The sequence below is a fragment of the Aptenodytes patagonicus genome, chromosome 9 (assembly GCF_965638725.1).
Source record: "Aptenodytes patagonicus chromosome 9, bAptPat1.pri.cur, whole genome shotgun sequence".
Classification (NCBI taxonomy): Eukaryota; Metazoa; Chordata; class Aves; order Sphenisciformes; family Spheniscidae; genus Aptenodytes; species Aptenodytes patagonicus.
The window spans coordinates 17132991-17145105 of NC_134957.1; the positions used below are offsets into that span (position 1 = coordinate 17132991).

General features: G+C 48.4%; 1 protein-coding gene across 2 annotated transcripts in view; it reads right to left on the reverse strand.

Annotated features, from left to right (window-relative positions):
- Nucleotides 1–5901, reverse strand: part of IL1RAPL2 (interleukin 1 receptor accessory protein like 2) — a 398381-nt gene extending 392480 nt beyond the window's left edge. For both annotated transcript variants that reach the window (XM_076347253.1, XM_076347252.1), the window contains exon 1: nucleotides 5847–5901. The gene's annotated coding sequence lies outside the window, so the exon portion shown is untranslated. The remainder of the gene's footprint in view (nucleotides 1–5846) is intronic.
- Nucleotides 5902–12115: the final 6214 nt, after the last annotated feature.

Genomic DNA, 12115 nt, shown 5'->3' on the forward strand with positions numbered 1-12115 from the left:
CAGTTACAGCAAGACAGTTCCCGAAGCAAAGCCGCAGCAGTAATCACAGGCACCCGAGGGGAAAGAGTAGCCCCAGCCGTGGATGACCACGTAGGTCTCCCAACACCGAGAAGGCCGCTGGGCACTGTCCCAGGAGGGCAGACTACTTCTGGACTGAGATTAACTCAGAGGTTACTCTCTCAGACCCAGCCCAGCCAGTCCGCCCTGAGCTGCGGAGAAGCTCCGCTCAGGAAAAAAGGACTCTGAACCCTGCTTTTCAGCTCACCAGGGTAAAAAAAAGCAAGCTGCTGATGAGAACTCTTAGGCTTCAGAGTCTCTGATAAACCCTGTAAATTCCGGAAAACCCATGGCTTCACCTGACTCCAGCTCTTCAGTTGCTGACACCCAGAGCAAACACCACTGCTCAGGTCATGGCCTTTTCCTCCTAAGTGCTTTAGACGATCTTGCCAGTGATCACAGGTCTCCTCTACAGAGCCTCATCCACAAAAGGAGAAGACATTTCAGCTTAAAAGAGATGAGAAAAGTCCATTCTCACCCACACCAATTTCAAAACTCACTCACCGCTCTTACATCAATAAGGAAATCTGTCCAATTCACAGCAGCCTACACAAGAGCATTATTAAGCCAAAAGATTAGATGCTTTGCTTCTTTCATACTCACACCAACCTTGCTCCCCAAGCAGCTTTTGTAGAAAAACTATTAAAAATGGAGAGTGAGACAGTTCAAAGAGAGGTCTCAATCCTGAAAGATAGCATATCCCTCCTCTTCCCCCCTACACTGCTTCTCTCATTCCCCTTGTGTTCCTCAAGGCTCATTACGGAGGTACTCAGCACAAAACAGAACTAGATTTTAGACTGGGCTGCCATCTGCATGCTGAAATGTTCCCTGCTTTTATAGAGAAACTGCTTTTACAGCATCTTAAAAGAGTCCTCTTTCCGGGACCGCACAGAAGATGGACTGCAGTTGTTACAAGTGTCAGCCGTATTGACTTTATATCTCCTCCTATATACATTCATACCTCTGCAATATTTACACAATACCAATATTTGCACTATTCATGGCAAACCTGGTCCACATTCACTCCTGCACATTAATGAAACAAGCGCCGAGAGAACACAACTCTGCTTGCGATGTGCTTAGAATTTCATTCCTTGATCTCATTCATGGCCACATGCTCCCCTAACTAATACATAATGCTCAAAGACAGATTTAACAGAAAAAGATGACATACCAGCTGTTACGCTTCTTATAAAACACTCTTCCACAGTTTTCCACTTAGAAAACACAGTTCCAGAGAAGCGAGACAGGGCACTTTGCTCTGCCGTCAGCAAAGGCAAGTTGCTTTCACTGTACTCGGCACCATCTCATACACAGTACCTTAAAGTGATAAACATATTCTTGATGAGGATTTTTTTCCCTTACATAACCAGAGGCTAGCCTTTACCTATATGTATTTTGCCAGATTGGTCTGGGTGAAAATAAGAATTTAATTAAGCAAGCAAACAAGCAAACCCCCAAGAATTTGAGAATCATGAGAAACTGCTTATAGAACATTACTTCCAGATATTTTGTGGAATTGGAATATTGGAACCCCCAATGGGGTTTTGTTCTGATGCAGGCCAAAATCAAATTAAAATATGTATTTTATGTGCCCTCGAATTGCTCTGCCAAATAGACATCCTTGTCAAATTAACTGTTACATAAAGCAGCGGGAAGAGGGGTGGAAGGAACTCTCTTCCTGTAGTGCTTTTGGGGTGGAAAGGGGCTGGAAAGGAAAGGATTAGCCAAACAACCCCTGCAGAAGTTTCTAACACACAGTCTCTCTCCCACCAGCTTTGTCGCTGAACATAACACAATCCCTCAGTCCTCCACCGATTCCAAGGGGGGCTTTACCTAGGTCAGGTACCAGATGCCGGAGGAAACCCTGACCATCAAAGCTAGCAAAAAGATTCTCATTATTTTCAGCAAGGGCAAAATCTCTTCCCTTTGTCTTCTTTTCAAGGCTGTTTAAAGGAAGATTTATTTTTAGTTGGACACCCTGAAAAGCAAATGGCCTCTTAAAGTGCCTACTTATTTTGTGATACAGTTTAAATGTTCACTTCCCTTTCCAGCACTAAAGACCTCCTGATAAATAGCTCAGACTCACATTGTTTAAGGAAGGCTTAGAAATGGAGAGCAGACACTGTTTCCCATACAGCCCTTTAAGGCTGTTTAATAGTTGTTCATGATTTAGCATCCCTTGATATTTTCAGCTTGAGCCTCAGTTTGAAGTGAGAAATTACTCAGAGCCCAAATGTTTTGAAGAGCAGGAAAAGTCCAAACATTATAAATGCTTTATTTGTACTTCTTATTGTGAGTAAAAATTCTCAGCCCTTTCCCTCACACGCACAGGTCAACGCCACCAGCCCCAGCCATCCCTGGCAGCTTCCCACCTCAGCCAGCTCCCTCATTAGCAGGGATGACTGGCTGCACAGGGCACAGACATGCTCCTTGAAACTCTTCCTCCACCTCCAGTCCCACAAGGGCATCTCAACCCAGGACACACAAAATTTGGACCAAACAGCCTCTCCCTTCCAAATGCCACATAGAAGACACTGTTCTCTGTAGCTTTAACTGGATAATTGTAACACATACACTCCCTCCCCAGGAAACAGCTGCGGACAGTCAGGGAACAAATTACTCTGCCTATGCAAACAAACCAAATCCCTTTACAGACCCATCCCAGCCAGAGAGCCTCACCTGGATGCTCTTGTCATCTCCAAGCAGGCAGAGCGTCCTGAGGGGTATAGGTCTCACATGTCGCCCCCATTTCCTCCCCCTTGCTCTCCAGCAGCCTACCTACATCTCTGCTGGGCTCCTCACACACACTGTCTCCATACACAAGCTGCCCGTTATTCCTGCGGGGAACTGAAGCCAGCAGCTGCCCTACACCTCCAGACACACACACTCTTAAACCCTCCACGGCTCAAGCTTATCATACAGTGGCAAGGCACAACACCCATGAGATCCTAAGCCCAGCAAGTGCGCTCCTACTTGCCTCCACTTCCTCACTCCTCTGCAGCCTCCTCTGGCTTAAGGCTGCCAAGTCCAGCTTCTTCTGAGGTCCAGGCCTCCAGCCTTCGTCAAACCAGGAAACCTCCTCCTCCCACTGCCACACTGCCGGTCCCTGCCTGATCAGAAGTGATCTGTGCCACGAGAACAGCCCTTCTGCTGAGCTCACCTTCTCCCCACCAGCCTATGAATCCCCCCTGACCCTCCCAGGCTCTTTTTTTGATCTGACTTCTGTTTGGAGAGCGGCCAGTCCCCCCACACTAGTTCCCAACAGCTTCGGCTACTGCACTGCTTTAAAGTGCAGCCACCAGACTGGCAGCCCTGGAGATTAAAAGGCTTTCCATCGCTCTGCTCTGCGAGATACGAAGCAGTTCAGACAAACTCAGACAAACCCCCCCCACATATGCACAGGAGCTCCAGCAATTGTGTGGCATCCACTAAAATTGACTAAAGTTGGCTAAGTGCATTCATGTGGCATACCTGGTCTTTTTTCTTACCTCTTGTGCAAGCAAACCTTCCTCCCTTCTCCCTCCCCCCCATTTTACTGCTAAAGCATCAATCACCAAACAATTTGAAGACAAACCTCCTATGAGCTTCCAGGTACTGTGAAAGTAAAAGGGTGCTCTGCAGAGAACTCCTGAGCCTTACAAATGGAATGACCAAAGTCATCTCTCCTGTGCTCGCTTGCAGCCCAAGTAGGGGGGTGAGTATAAGGAAGTCTTGCTATCAGCTAACATCCCTACACATTCCCAACTGACCACCCCCTCCCCGGTACCCAGAAGCAGGCCAGAAGTGCATGCACACCCACGCACACAGGATATGTGCTTTCCAACATCCTTGGTCACCAGCTAGAAAGCTTTAGTTCAGTAGAAGAAGGTCTCCCCTCGCAGACTCGGATCTGGAGCACGCTGGAGGTGCAAGCTGCTGCCTAGCAACACAAGTGCTCTGCAGGGAGGCCGGAGCATGCCCCTGTCCTCCCACTGCAAGAGGTCTCCTATGCAGAGAAACACCCTCAGGAGGATGCGATCCTTAGTAATTTCTTGGAAAGCCATCCTGCACATCACCAATTACAACCCCTGCTTAACCACAGACTCGCCAAATCCTGAAGAGCACTGCCTGTGCCTTGGTGAACTGCCCGAAGTCTTCACTTTTCACGTTCGTTGCACATGTATTACACCCCACTGGCTTACGGAGCCCAAAACCCCAGATCCTAGCCTGTCCCTCTGTCTCCTCCTCAGCCACTTATCTATTGCAAAGCAAGAACTTGACTCACTGTCAGACAGCTTCCTCCCCAGACTTACCTCCTGCCTCGGCTCTGGGATGAGCAAAGCTTTTCAGCCACCATGTCCTCACCAAAGCTGGCCCGCTCCTACCTCCGGAGGGAAGCCCCTCGCCATGCACTACACAGAAGCAGGGCAGGCAGTCACCTGCTCTTACAGCTGAGATCTCTCACAGATATCACAGACCGCCAGGCAGCTGCACAGTTTTATCACTGCTGAGAAATAACGTCCGCTTTTAAGTGCTGACAGCAAGCGTTTGGGGTGAGTGCCTCTCTCGGGCGTGAATGCAACCACACTCACACAACGCCTGGGCACCCTGAAACAGCCCTTCCCCACCACCCTTCCCCACTCCTGCGCAGGCAGTGGCTCACCTCGCTTTGCACTGACCTCTAACAATTCTCTGAAAATCCTCAAAACTATGTGTACTCTGATGGTAGTATTGTAACAGCCACAAACCACACACACGCTCTAAAAATACGATTTTTTAAAATAATCAGGATAAAAACAAGAGAGTATAAACATGGCAGAGAAGCATGAGAAAGTACCAGTTCCTGCCAGGATGGGTTTTTCCTCACGGTACAAGCCTAAATTTGGGTGTTAACCCAGCAGGAGCAGAGGTTGCCCAAAGCACATACACCTTACCGTAACTTTGAGAAACTACAGCTTACAGCATTTTCCACCAGAAACTTTAGATTCTTTGAATCTTAGCAAAGACAGCAGTCCAGGGACAGGCTCTTTAAAAACAGCTGCTTAATCAAGCGCCTGAGAGTGGTTTTGTGCCCTTTAGCAGGTTTCCATCAGACCCCAAACAAAACTAGAGAAGCCTTATTACCACGAAACTTTCGGAGGTACCTCAGAGCAGCCAAGCCTCCAAAGAGCCGGCACCTTTTCAACAGGCTCCACCAAGCTGCAGCATCCCAAAAAAACAAGTCCTCGCGTGTTTTTATTTTAAATCCCCGGCAGTGACACTTTTCCCGGGAAGCCCCACGCCCGTTCGCGGCGCTGAGTGACAGCCCCTCGGTACTAACCGAGACCTCCCTTCGGGGAGAGAAAACACTTTTGGCGCCTCCACAGCCGCAGGGCCCGATCCGGGGGAACAGCGTAGCCGCCGCGCCAACACGGACGGCCCCGGCCCCGGGCAGCCGCTCTTTGAGGAGACCGGCGGGCGCCGCGGAAGAAGCGCGACCCGCGCGGCGGCAGGGCGGCCCCCGGAGGGCGCGGGGGCGGCCGGCCGACCGGGACGGAGAGCCGGAGCTGCGGAGGGGTCCCTGCCGGGAGGCCCTCGGGAGCGCCCCGGCAACAGCGGGGCCCCCAGCCTCCCTGCGACACGGGGCTGAGGGAGGGACACGGCAGCAGCCGCCCCTCAGCCCCGTCCCGCGCACGGCGGGGACGGCACCGAGGGGACACTCGTTACACCCGAACTTTTCTTTTTTTGAGGGAAGGTTTTTTTGGGTTTGGTTTTTTTTTTTTTTTTAAAGGATATTGCCGCGAGAAGCGCTGCGCGGCAGGGCTTACCTTCGCGGCTCCCCTCTAGGTCTCCATGCCGGCACGGCCCCGTCCGAGGCCGGCGGGCTGCGGGCGCGCCCCTGGCGCGGAGGCAGTGGAAGCTGCGGCCGGCGGTGCAGCTGCGGGGGCGGCGCGGGCCGCCCGTCTGCGCGGAGCGCGGCTTCCCGCCGCCGCGGAGGAGCGGGCGCTGCCCCCCGTCGAGTTACGGCGGGGCAGCTGGCGGGCGGCGGAGCCGCTGTGGGATGAGGGGAGCGGAGCGGGACGGCGCTGCCCCCCGCGCCGCCGCCGACGGCACCGCACGCGGCAGGTGCGCCCGCCCGCCCCGCGCAGCGAGACGCCGCAGCGCCCCCTGGCGGCCGCGCCGCGCCGCTGCCTGCCCGCAACCCCGGCCCCGCCGCCCCCGACCGGGCCCGGCGGCCTCCCCACCGCCCCGCGCCGGCAGCGAGCGCTACGCTTCCAGCCCCCGCCGGCTGCGCTCTGCACCGGGCCCTGGGGTGGCAAAACGCCGCCGCCAAAGCCCCTAATGCCCCGTAAGGCCCAGGCGGGGAAGGGGCTGTCAGCACCAGCGCGGGGCCCGTGGAGCCACGCACGTCGGCCCGCTCTCGGCAGAAGAAACGGCCAAGAAACGTCCCGAGGAACGGAGGGAGGGTCAGCAAAGGGCTGTAGAAGTATAAGGAGGAGTCGGTACCTTCAAATCTGGTCTTGCAGGGCTCAGATCAGAAAAGGCGCCATTGAAACAGCCCCGAGCTGGTACCAGTGTGCTGTGCCAGCGTACACCCGCCCCACCTGGGGCCAGGGCACCCCAGGGGAACACATGAACACGCCTCTTGGAGCACAACCCCAACGCCGGTAGCCTCTCTCCTGCTGCTCCGACAATTCTCAAATGCTGCCTTGGCCTCGGGCTGCCTGCACAACTTGCATCAGTTTAATTTCAGTGGAGAGAGGTGCAGCTCGCCCCAGGGGTTACAGCGTTTGCACTAAACTGGGAGAAGCCGCTTTCAAACCCACTGCACATTTTCATACCATCATTAGCACCGATTTAACCAGACTGCCTTGAACTGGACCAGGTTAAGTTTCTCTTCCCTAACTCTGCTTCTGACATGGCACATCCATGCTTTCTACAGCCTGGTAGTGTTATTTTTAGTTTCCCTGTGCTGGTTTTTATTCGCCTTTAAATAGCTTAGAATAGCTCCATGCAGAATATGATCTACTTCTGCATTTTGCTCAGATTCATAGGAGGACCCCGGTTTTTTAGGCAACTGTGATACAAGCAGAAAAATCATGGGCCAAATTTCTGTAAGTGCACTTCACGCTCATGTAAGCAACATGACTTTACAGTGCCATTGCTTGGACTGACTTGTGCTGTGTCACAGCGCGTGTGATCGTCACTCCTGCACGTGACCCCTGCGAGGCTGCAAAAGCCAAACAACGCAGTGGCGAGAAGCTCATAACCTAAACACACGAGCAGCGTCCAGCCAGTCACAGGAAAACATCTTCCTCGGGGGACCCTCACCACAGAAGTTAGTGTCCCCTCAGCATCCTCCCCCCAAGCCAGGGCAGCTAAGAAGAGCCAGATCCTGCTCAGTCACACACGGCCCACCTCAGCTACGCATCAGTGTCAGCATCTTTGCGATTATTGATGTCAAAGCCAAGAAAACACTGGGCTCTGCTTTCAGGTCTTTATCGCCTTTGCAGAGCTGACAATTGGAAACATTGTCTTGTTATCTATAAACAAAGCAAATCTGAACTAGGTGTCATGCAGGGACAAGGAAAGTAGCAGCATTTTTAGTCATTTCTCTGAATGTAAGCATCCTTTAAAACCTCTTTTGACTTGAGGAGGTGCTGGGGACGAACAGCCTACAGCTGCTTTGTTCTGCAAGGTGAGGCCAAGAACAACCAAATGCGACGGCTTTACACAGTCCCAGCCATGGGAGGGGCTCAGGGACACACAAGGTATTCTTACATACAGTAGATGAGCAAAACTATTGTAGTGCAGGAATGTGACAAAAATCAATAAACTAGCCCATTTTTACTGCCTGTATAAATCTTTTAACTAATTAGAAAGAGTCGAGGAGTTGCCAGGAGACCTTGCTTCTCCGTGTGACATAGACTTCTTCACCAAGATGCTAATACCTTTGCTGCAATTTATAACCTCTGACACTTCAGCTACTCTTTCATTTCTCCTGGCATGGTTACAGTGTAAAAGTGCTATTTTTTAAATTATTTATCAAGTCACTTACTAAAGTCACTTTTTAGCTGAATTAAAAGATTAAAAGCCTAGAAATAAAACATCCCATGGACTTCGAAGTATACAGTTAGGTGAAGCTATATTTAATGATACCGTGGATGTATATTTGAACTTTCAATGAATAGATAAAGCAGTATCATTAGACATACTTCAGCATTTTATAATAAGTCAAAAAACCTTAATTATTATACTACACTATATGAATGTATACATTATTCATAAAAAAGAGAGGAATATACCACTGCCTGAATTTTTTAAAAACTAATTTATTTTCCCCTATTCTGATCTCATCTCAGCCCATTGTGCAAAATAATCAATTTCACAGACAAGAGTAATATGATATACAGCTGTCAGTCTTTAGATGATAGGCTCAGTAAGAATGAAAAGAGGAACGTGGTATTAATGGGGCTGAATACAGAGCAGAAGAAATCAGCCTTCAGAGGAAAAGCCTGCCATGCACCAAGCCTTACACTAATTTCTGATGTATGCTAAAGAAGTAATGAGACCTGTTTTGGCCTTTGTTTCTGACCTTTTTTTTTTTTTTTAACGTGTGATAAAGCAGGCTAGGGGCCCCAGCTAAGACATCCCAGGTGCACTGTGTGTTGTAGACACACACAGAAAGAATAGAGAATAATGCAGTTGACACTGGTAAAAATGGGAGAGAGAAATTATTCACACTGTCATACCTGTCCATACTAGGAAGGGATGGAAGAGACTGATGAACTTGGGCAATGTCAAGTAGTAAGTCTGTGGAGAGCCAGGAACTGAATGCATCGCCTCGAATCCCATTTAGTTCTCCAATCCTTGATTTGTTAAATCTCTCCATGTTTTCTGCTAACCAAGTTATTCCATGATGGGGTATTCTAGGATCCAACGCCAGAGAAATCAGTGAAGATAACTCCCACTGACTTCAGTTCGCTTTGGAAGAGTCCCCAGATACACTTTCTCAATCAATTTTAATCAATCTGTGCATGGACTCACCCACATCCCTTACAATTAGTTTGTAGCCAAACATCCTCTTCTGACCGCCACCAGCGGAGGTTGTCCTCCCAGCTGCTCTTTTCTAGCCTACCAAGTATCGATGGATCTGCCGGTTGAGTGACTCGCACTCTGTCCTGCTTCAGTCAGATAAGATAGGTTTGTTTTGACTTTAAATAGCAGAAATCAAAGAGCTCCCACCTGAGCAGCTTTCTTGGCAGAGCTGGGGTACAAAGTGAGCAGCCTCCAGCATGAATAAGGGTAATTTGGGGGGCATAAATTGCCCTAATAAACCCTACCACTAACTCAGCTAGTTCTAGAAGGGGCCATCGTCCGTGGCTGTGATCAGGAGATCCCCAGTCTTGCCATGAACCTCTGCTTCTGAATCTACATGATTCTCACATCTTTCTTACCTGAATGGGAAGATGACAGGATGAGAGAATTTACAGCTGTGTAAAGTCCCATTTATTGACTTTATGTCTAGTCTTTTGTATATAGCAGCACAGATTCAGGTCTGATCTTTGGGAATTATGGCCACATGTGGAAACTATGCGTGTGTGTGTGTGTATGCTCCTGCTCAGGAAAGACCCTGCAATGACCACCATAAGGAAGAAGAAATAAGGCTGAAAGCTAAGTCCATCTCTCCAAAAACACCATCGACCCTTCCCAGCAATTCATTTCAGCAGACAGTGATGCAAAGCTGGTAGATAACCCCGTTGCAGCCAGGCGCAAGCATCCAGCCTCCCTAAAACCAGGTGACAATGACAGACCTGCAGGGCTGCAAACCTGCAGATGCTGCAGACCATCACCCACCCCCACGCTGCACCCACCACCTCCAGCCCCACTGCGTCCCGCTGCCCAGGGCCCCATGCCCTCAGCAGGCTGCTCTGCCAGCAGCACCCACATTGCTGGAGCAGAGAGAGGCGGAAGCGCTGATCCACAAGGATGTGAGATGCTGATGCTGCAACAGCAGAGCACGGAAGGGAGCTCATCACAGAGAGACTTGGCAGGGCTGCGTTTACACGGGACAAAAGCCAAAGCAAAGAGAGCCTGTTGTGAAAGGAATGAGGAGGACATTGGCGGCTGGATAACACCGGATGAAGGATTAGCTACAGGAAGGAATAAAATGACAAGAAGAGAATCCTGCCTGGCTGGTAGCAGCCATGATTCTGATCACCGCTTGTCAGGAGATAAACACAGAGTTGCACAGTAACATATTTCCAGTTCAGCTCTGCAAAGAGGGATTTTTAATAGGGTGCCAATTCCCTTCCGTTGGAGGGACTCGCACAATAATGTCAATGCTGTTGACTGAAGTTGAACACAGACAGTATAAAGCAGCAGTAAATTCCAAGATTTCAAAAATCATTTTGCATCTGACATTCTTCTGGGTTATTTCAAGTGAAAGATAAATGCACTATCTTCCAAGCAGTAGTCTTGTTTGATACCAACAACATACACAAGTAGTTAAGTTTGGAATAGGGTAACTTTCTTGCTTTTATGCTTGAAAGCTGAAGATAAAATTATTAAGCATTTTGCATGTACAGAGCGTAAGAGGAGTGACTGCTTTGCATAAGTATATGGATTGGAAAATAAGAATTCCCTTCCCCAAAGAATAACACAACAGGCTTACAGCAGAGGTAACATCTTCATGCAGTAGGCATTATATTTTTGTAAAAGACTAAAAAGATACAGCATATTGACTACTTACCTGCCTCTCTTGACTGGCCAACAGCAGAAATGGAAGGACTGTTTGGGATTAATTAAAATCAGACACAAATCCTAACTTTGCCTTAATCCAGCAAACAGCTATGAAGCTTGTTAAAGAAACTGCTCAAATGGAGAACTTCTTTTCATGTGCAGAATAGTTTGTGGAGCAAGAATGTAAAATCCACTAACAGATAGTGGAAATACGCTTCCATTTCCCATTGGGAATTTCTCAGACAAGGCTAAGACAAATGCTGCCTTTGACTGTTTATTTCATTTTTTGATGGGAGAACCAATAATCAGCTAGAAAAAGGTGTGTGTGTGGGGGGGGAGTAAAGATAATTAGCACACACAAACTCTCGTGCTGGTGATTTCTGTCCTCTGGATGGGACGTAGCTACACAAACAATCGATCCAGCAATTCTGAGATCTCTGGTAAGCACAAACAACATCCTAAAGCAGATCAGCCCCTAATAATAGAACAGTCCTCCATCAGCCCCTCATTTCTCCTCCCTTCATCCCCTTTCAGCTGTGCAGTATCTACCAGCAAAACTGTGGTTGGCAGAGACACAGAGACAAAAGATTAAATGCAAGTTCTGCTTCTTCTAACCTCTTGTGGGATTTAGAGAAGCTAATCAACGTTGGATTCACTTGTATTCCACAGATCATTTTTGTTTGGCAGTATCTAATCATAATTGCAGAAATCCCACTGCAATACAGAGTTTGGCAAACTCATCTTGGAACAGCTCATTTGGTGCAAACTTAGATTATATTTTAACTTCAATGATAAGAAACTACTGAGAAGATGACAAGCACGGTTAGTTTTAGATGCCACAAGCTGAGGAAAAAGAGGTAAGTTACCTAAAACGATCTCATATTTTGTAACTTTGTCCTCATAAAATGCAAATTTCTGCAAGCGGATGGTTTGAAAAACCTAGTTTAAAAGGAAATAAAACCTAGAAATCAACAAATACTGATGTTGATTTTCTATGTTTTTCTATTACAGATTTCTTTTCGCCTCTCCATTTCTTGCTGGTGCTTCTAGAAAAGAAGAAATTAATACAGCACTTTACTTCTTTGTGTTTGTAGCAAACAATAGAAATTTTAAATCTGGTTGTAAAAATCGTCCTATTTTGCATGTCTGTTCTGCTCAGATTATCATATTTCAGACCACAGAACAGAGCAAATCATAACAATGAAGGGAAAGGTACAACAAATGGTCTGAAACTCTGGACCGATGGCAAAAAAACACAGATTACTTTTCTGGACAGAAGCTACACATATTTGGGGTAGCTTAGATTAAGTTGAATAATGGATTTTCCATCAGCAGCACACGTCAATTGGCAAAA